Here is an 8,339-nt window from a genome sequence, read left to right as displayed (position 1 = left end):
GGTTGGGCCAACCATACAGATGATAACAGTTCGCCGTCTAATGGCGAAGATGGTTGGCCCGACAACTCATAAGGAAGTTGGCCTAACTTACAATGCATATGTTGTGCCAACTATACATTTCAATGGTTGGTCCAAAGACTGACGCCAAAGTTTGCACAACTTTAGATGCGTAAGTTGGGCCAACCACAATTTTCAAAGTTTGGCCAACTTCAACAGCCAAAGGTAAAAAATTATTAAAAAACTAAATTATTTAAACAATTAACAGGTTATTATTAGCGGAAACATTAGATATAACCTTTACCTTTTATTATTAAACACAATCTCATACATACATTTTCGAAAATATCTAACGCTCGCTGGGATCGAACCCCTAACCTAACGCACCGAAGACTTATACACTGACCACTACGCTACGCTCATATGGGAGTGCATAACGCAAAATGTATATTAAAGCTGCAACAGTCGGGCCAACCGTGGCCCAGAGTTTGCTTGACCAAAATAATTTAAGTCAATTAAACTGCGTTTCACATAGTTTTGCCAACCGTCGGGCCAACCGTGGCCCAGAGTTCGGCCAACCAAGAAAGTTTAAGTCATTTAAACTGCATTTGACATAGTTTTGCCAACCGTCGGGCCAACCGTGGCCCAGAGTTCGGCCGACCAAGAAAGTTTAAGTAATTTAAACTGCATTTGACATAGTTTTGCCAACCGTCGGGCCAACCGTGGCCCAGAGTTCGGCCAACCAAGAAAGTTTAAGTCATTTAAACTGCATTTGACAAAGTTTTGCCAACCGTCGGGCCAACCGTGGCCCAGAGTTCGACCAACCGAAACTGAAAGTCTTTTAAACTACGTTTGGATGAGTTGTGCCAACCTTTGTCGCCAAAGTTGGCCCGACGGTTGGTTAAACTCTGCATTTAATGGTTGGCTTGCAAAGTCGGGTCAACTGTGGGCACTAGTACTTGCCAAAGTTGGGCAAACTCTGGCAACCAAAACTTCGCTTGCCAAAGTTAGGCCAACCTTGGGCTAACCTTTAAACTCTGTCGGCCAACCTAAATTCGCACCTGGGTATTTTTTCTGAAAAAAGATACTTTTGTTTTCTTGACTTTTAAGTTAAATTTAACTTAAAAGTTAATAGCATAAAAATTAAATGAATCACCCAAGATGGTAATTGTTCTTAAATAAATTTCTAAAAAAATAAACTATACCTAAATAAAAGGCACACTTACAATTTAAAATTTTTTTATCTTTGTAGGTGAAAATCATCCTTTTCCTTATATTTTTATTTTTTTTATCTCGAGATATTTAGTTAAAGTTATAGAATTTATAAAATAGATAACAAATTATATATTAAAACTTAATATTAATTACCAGAAGAACACAAAAAGCAACATTTTCAAAATTTTAATAACTTTCGAATGATATTTTCTTAAAATAGTTAAAAATAAAATTATAATATTTCATGAAAAAATATAAAGGTGTAAATTATAATACACATTATTAAATATCTATTTAATTTATTGCACCACTGTGATTTATGAAACAGAAAAAAAATTGAATTTTTCTTTAATGAAACATTTAATAACAAAAAGCATTAATCGATATTGTTGAATAAAAATATAAGTTATATTTTATATATCCAGTTATATTTTTATTTAACAATTTTGCTTTGCTTTTGCTTTTAATTTATATTGAAAAATATAAAAAAACTGTTCCATAAAAAATAAATTATACATTTCAGTATTGTTGAAACATTAAATTTCAATAAAATTGAGTTTCAAAAAATATTTGTTTAATGAAAGTGAAATATTTTCTATCGTAAATTATTAACATTCGCAAGATCCTTGTTTGCATGTGCATTGTCCTCCACTTTTGCAGTTGCACTTTTCTGTAAACAGAAAATAATAATCGTTAATAATAATGACAAAAACAATAATAATCTAATTGATATATACAAATAAAAACAGTTGAATCATTTAAACTGTAATAAATAATGATTACTTATAATATATTAATAATTAATTGTTAATAAAAAATAAATTGAACAATTACAATTTTATTATTATTTACAAAAGAAACCTAATACAGAATTTCTTATTAATATAAATATTTTATTAATAAAATATAATTATAAATATACTAATAATCATATAAAAATAAATTAAACGATAAAATTTAGAAAGTAAGAAAATATATGTTTTTATGATGAAAAAGTTATTTGAAACAAAGTACAATTTTCAAGAAATATAAATTATAGCATCTATATAATTGTCTTTTAAAACTTTTTTCATGTAAAAGTTCTAAAGCATCTATCTACATTCATGTTACTTTCATATGTGTATAGAGAATTATAACAACTTCAAATTATCGTATACTGAAACGGGCGTTGACCGTGATCAGAAAAAAAATTGCGCGCAGTGGTTCTCTATAGAAAATTGCAAAATGATTTCACGAGAATTTCTATCAAATCATAATATTTACCAGGTGGTATTGTCTACTGTTATTTATTAAATAACCAATTATAAGAATGTCGTTTCATCCATAATAGAATAGAAAGAAAATTTAATGTTTCAAAAGTAAACTATTTTTCGGACAAACGATATGACATTGAAACATGATAGCTGATATATATTAACTATCCTCATTAAAATGATTCATTATTTTTTTCTTAAAATCAAAAATTGACTTTACAAAATTAAAAGTAAAAAGAATCAGATGATAATAATAATTCAGTTTTTAGTAATAAAAAATGCTAATATTGCTATATAATGTTTTAGTTATTGAACGTTTTTGATCTTTCTCTACAAAATATTTTATTTTTTATTTAATACTTTACAATTTAATCAATAATCTAATAATATTTATTATCAACTATTTAAATTAATACTTTATATTTAAAAAGTTTTAAAATAAAAATTATTCTTTTACTTTCTAATTTTCATATAAAAATAACAAAACTATCGTTGGTGTTTTAGTAAACAGAAATTTTTTCTATTACAGGAATTTATTAATTTGATTGTTTTCTCATTTACCTCCTTTTCCGGAATCACAACATTTGCAGTTGTCCCCACATTTGCAACCGTCGCATTTGTCTGCAAGATAAAAAAATTTGTTATAAAACTAAAAGAAAATTCTTTAATGTTGAATCTTTACTACAGTAAAGAATATTTTAAATCGTAATAATAATTCACAAAATTATAAAATTAGGTAATTATATAATAACTTTGTTAAAAATTGTTTCTAAATTTCTTTATTTTTCAAATGTAGAACTGTAAATCAAATTTATGTAACATAAAGTAGGTTAAAATACAAAAATACGAATTTATAATAATTAATTGAAAAATAATTAAAATTCTAGAAACATATTTCAGTCTAAATTCTTCGATTTTTAATATTATTAAATTCCATTCTTATTCAACTAATACATATAAAGAAATAATGATTCTTGAAATTGAAGAGAAAATTTTTGAAAAAATAAATGTGAAGAATTTTTTCAATTTTCTTCCTTAAGAATTTTCTAATAATGATTGTATATTGAGAAATCGTCGAATGAAATGAGAACCCTTCAAGAAAGGAAACACAAGAGGAAAGAAGGATTATTAAATTTTTCTCGACTACTATGGCTATAAGTTCACATTATATTAAACATAAGTGTATATATATATATATATGTACATATATAACTGTAAAATTTAACAAGTTATCCCGTAGAAATGTAATTTTATAAATACAATAAAAATGAAATAAAATAACAATGAGCAGTTAAATAATTAATTATTAGCGCTATTATTTAACAGTTTAAATTAATAAATAATTAAAAATATTAAATATATGCAAAGATAGAAAATAGTTTTCGTGAATTTAATTATTTCAAGAATAAAATTAACAACCTGACAATGAATCAAAATTATTTACACAAAAAAGAAAATAGGTATGTAATGTGACTTAAAAACTTTTACTTTTTATATAAAATAAAATTTACATTACTTCTACATATCTAGTAAAAATTGACACAAATACATAAAAATTCCAGGCAATGTAGGTAGATCAATTAAAATTATAATTAAAAATACAACTTATTGATAAACTTCCAGTTTAAATTGCTTATTTAATTACAATTTTTAGTAATATTATTACATATTCATAAAAAAATGTTTTAATTTAATGGAATACATTTTTATGATCTTAGAAAAATTATAAATAATATTTTAAGCATTAATGTCAACTTTATAGTGAAAAATAAAATTTAAAGACACGCATTATTATAAAATAATAGAATTTAATAAAAGGAAAAAATATATAAAATTTCATTTCATGAATCATCAAATTATGCGCTTAAACGTTTCTTATTACAGATCATAACTCAACAATCACATAATATTATGCAATATATCTTCATAACATAATATTAAATTGAAAAATATTTATTTCGTTAATTTAATTTAATTTCAAAAAATAGTTTTTTAATTCTGTCACAGAGGCGCTTTAATAATTATAATTTAAATCCTTCAAACATATATAAAGACTTTTTCGAATTAATCATGTTTAGATATTTTCTTGTTTTATATTTATCAACATTATCATTATTTTAAAATAATGTTATTTTCAATTTTAACAACAAATAATCTTAATATTTATAACATATTTAGTCAAAATCATTTTGAAAAATATAACAATTTACAAGGTATAGCAAGACTGATCTAGTAATATTCAAAATAGAATTCGAAATCAAAGTTAACTAGAATATTGTTTACAGAATAAAATTAAAGCAATAAATATACGATTTGTTAATTGAAAAAATACTATAAAACGTATAGAAGTGAAATGGTTAACATATCGTTATTGGAAGTTGACAAAAGCATCTCAAACATAAATTTTACTATTTCTAGTTTTACAATATCAAATAAAATATTAATATTTTTTCTGAATTTTTCAACATTACAAAAACAATTGTAAAAATATAGACATCATATGATGCAGTTCGTGCATAATATTAAATATAAAAAGTACAGAATACTTATTATTTGAACCGAAACTCTTACCTTTGCATTTGGAATCACCGCAGGGAGAAGGCATCTTGATTAATTTGTTGAATAGAAATTAATTATTTGTAGTGTTACTTTCGAACTGTCACAAACTTCTTGTCGTAGATTCAAGATTGCTCTGAATATATTGATCTCCCCCTACTCATTGCCGATTGTCGTGTGCAGCCGGCAACTGGAGTGCCATGCGCAACCAGCCTATCGCCTTATAGTGATTCACAGTTTCAAATCGTTCCACAAAATCAGTACCGTAACAAATTTCGAAAAAATTCAATTTCATTTCCCTTCAACTTTTTTTCAATTATAAAAACAATTCTCGACAAAAAATTTCAACACAGTCAAAAAACATTTCTTTAAAAAAATTAAATATATTTTCTTCTATTTTTTACAAAGTTACAAGGTATACGTTTTCTAACGTATTTTATTTTTACTCGTCATGTCTATATTTAGATAAATAAAAAAAGAATTTTATAAATCCAAAAAATATTATTTTACTAATCGAGTTTGAAACTACTCTCACAATTATTTCAGTAATTTATGTGATTAAATAATATAAATTTAGAACCTTTAAAACATACAATAATAAATATTATATGTGACCTGGTCTATGAAAAGGGACCTTACGTGTCAAAAAATCATTTTTTACTTTTTTGTTGATTCGGATATAGGGTTTGAAACGCTCTTTAAGATGGTGAAAACCAAAAAGTCATAAGTTGATTAGAAGTTTAAAAAAAATTTTTTAAAGTCAAAAGAAACAAGTGTAAAAATACGATAAAACTGATTCTGTGTTATTATACAAATTAAAATAACGAAGACGATAATTTTTTATTATTTAGAAAAGTTGACAGTTTCTTTGACAACTGGCAACAGTTAAAATTCAAATTTGATATCATATTCGTAATCAGCGACCTCAAAAACCGTGTTACTGTCTTTTTTACAAAAAACGATCACTTTTTAGAGAAGTTGACAGCTGTCAACTGTCAAATTGTCAATTTAACATCATATTCGTAATAAGCGGCCTCGAAAACCCTTACAAACATGTGTCACTTATTTATACTTATTGTTGATAGTTAGAAAACTTAGATTATTTTTTCTATGTTTGGGGAGTTTGTTATTAATTTATATAAACAATTATTAAAAAAAAAATTTCATTACTTGTATGTTTTTTATTTTGATACTGTGATCCACGGTTAAGAAAATAAGCCTAACTTGATTAAAAAATATTCATATTTAAAAACGTTACAAGGGTTTTTCTAAGTTAAACTTTAACTGCTGTTTTCTCGAAAACTTGTTTTCGCACGTAAGGTCCCTTTTCACTGTCCAGGTCACATATACAAAAGAGTAAATGTATATTAGAATATAAAGAATTATAATAAAATTTTAAATACAAATTTTTTAAAATAAATATCATTTATGGATTTTTTATAAGTGAAGAATTATTTTTATTTTTATATATACTAATATTTCCTTTCCTTGTAGGGTTTAACAAAATTATTAACCCTATTGAAAATCCCCATATGGGAAACCACATGGGATCCTATGTCAAAAACCATGTAAAACCCTACTTCCATGAAGGAAACCACGTGGTTTACCATGTGGTTTCCCATGTCAAACCATATGGAAAATTGAGACAGGATTTTAGTTAGGAATAGACATGGGAAATTTAAACAGTTCATCTATACATAAAACCATATCAAATCCCACATGTTTTTCCCAGTCAAATCCTAAACCGAATCCCATGTGAAAAACAGTATCATTTATTTATAATTATTTTCCCAAGTCAATCCCCAAGTGAAAAACAGTATCATTTATTTATAATTATTTTCCCATGTCAAATCCTAAACCAAATCCCATGTGAAAAACATTATCCGCCTTATTGAATATCCCTACATGGGAATCCACTTGGAATTTTACAAGGGATTTCACATAGGATTTTATATGGGAATTGACATAGGATTTCATGCAAGATTTCACCTAGGATTTAATATGAGATATCACATAGTATTTTATTAAAGATCCAATGAAGAAATTTTCAAAGGATTAAAAATTATTTAATAAAAAATTAAATAATAAATAGTATTAGTGTTACAAGTCATCAAAAAAGTAAAAAAACGATCATTTGAAACACGTCCTCTCTGCTACAGGTTCTCAGCTTTTATATACTTCCAGAGTCGTCTCAACAGCGAGAGAAGTCACTTTCGCCACCTAGCGGTGAAAGTATAGGAATTAAGTATCATTACTAAGGAAACCATGTGGAATACCACGTAGGATTCCATGTGGTTTCCACCGTGGGGATTTACATGGGATTTTACTTAGGAATTCATTTGGGAATTTATTTCTACTTAAATTCCTAAGTAAAATCCCATGTTAATCCCCACGTAGGAAACCACATGGAATCCTACGTGGTATTCCACATGGTTTCCTTAGTAATGATACTTAATTCCTATACTTTCACCGCTAGGTGGCGAAAGTGACTTCTCTCGCTGTTGAGACGACTCTGGAAGTATATAAAAGCTGAGAACCTGTAGCAGAGAGGACGTGTTTCAAATGATCGTTTTTTTACTTTTTTGATGACTTGTAACACTAATACTATTTATTATTTAATTTTTTATTAAATAATTTTTAATCCTTTGAAAATTTCTTCATTGGATCTTTAATAAAATACTATGTGATATCTCATATTAAATCCTAAGTGAAATCTTGCATGAAATCCTATGTCAATTCCCATATAAAATCCTATGTGAAATCCCTTGTAAAATTCCAAGTGGATTCCCATGTAGGGATATTCAATAAGGCGGATAATGTTTTTCACATGGGATTTGGTTTAGGATTTGACATGGGAAAATAATTATAAATAAATGATAATTTTTTCACTTGGGGATTGACTTGAGAAAATAATTATAAATAAATGATACTGTTTTTCACATGTGATTCGGTTTAGGATTTAAATGGGAAAAACATGTGGGATTTGATATGGTTTTATGCATAGATGAACTGTTCAAATTTCCCATGTCTATTCCTAACTAAAATCCTGTCTCAATTTCCCATATGGTTTGACATGGGAAACCACATGGTAAACCACGTGGTTTCCTTCATGGAAGTAGGGTTTTACATGGTTTTTGACATAGGATCCCATGTGGTTTCCCATATGGTTTCCCATATGGGGATTTTCAATAGGGAAAAAACTGAATTTTTTATTGACGACGATTGAAATTTATTAATTTTTCAATATTTACGATATATATATGTTAGGCTCAAAGACCGAAAACGCTCATTGAGCGAAAATATAGTCCACAACGCGTT

At 26.8% G+C, this 8,339-nt stretch overlaps 1 long non-coding RNA gene across 1 annotated transcript; it reads right to left on the bottom strand.

The window, feature by feature from the left end:
* Nucleotides 1-1,764: 1,764 nt before the first annotated feature.
* LOC122498293 lies at nucleotides 1,765-5,198 on the bottom strand. Its single transcript, XR_006301219.1, has 3 exons — nucleotides 5,037-5,198; nucleotides 3,027-3,086; nucleotides 1,765-1,882 (listed from the first exon to the last, which is right to left on the bottom strand). It is a non-coding gene; the product is annotated as an uncharacterized LOC122498293 (long non-coding RNA).
* Between the last annotated feature and the right edge of the window lie 3,141 nt (nucleotides 5,199-8,339).

Source organism: Leptopilina heterotoma, unplaced genomic scaffold (genome assembly GCF_015476425.1).
Source record: "Leptopilina heterotoma isolate Lh14 unplaced genomic scaffold, ASM1547642v1 Lhet_145, whole genome shotgun sequence".
In the NCBI taxonomy this organism is placed as follows: domain Eukaryota; kingdom Metazoa; phylum Arthropoda; class Insecta; order Hymenoptera; family Figitidae; genus Leptopilina; species Leptopilina heterotoma.
The sequence above is the reverse complement of the archived record's forward strand: the minus strand, read 5'-3'. Positions and strand labels throughout refer to the sequence as shown.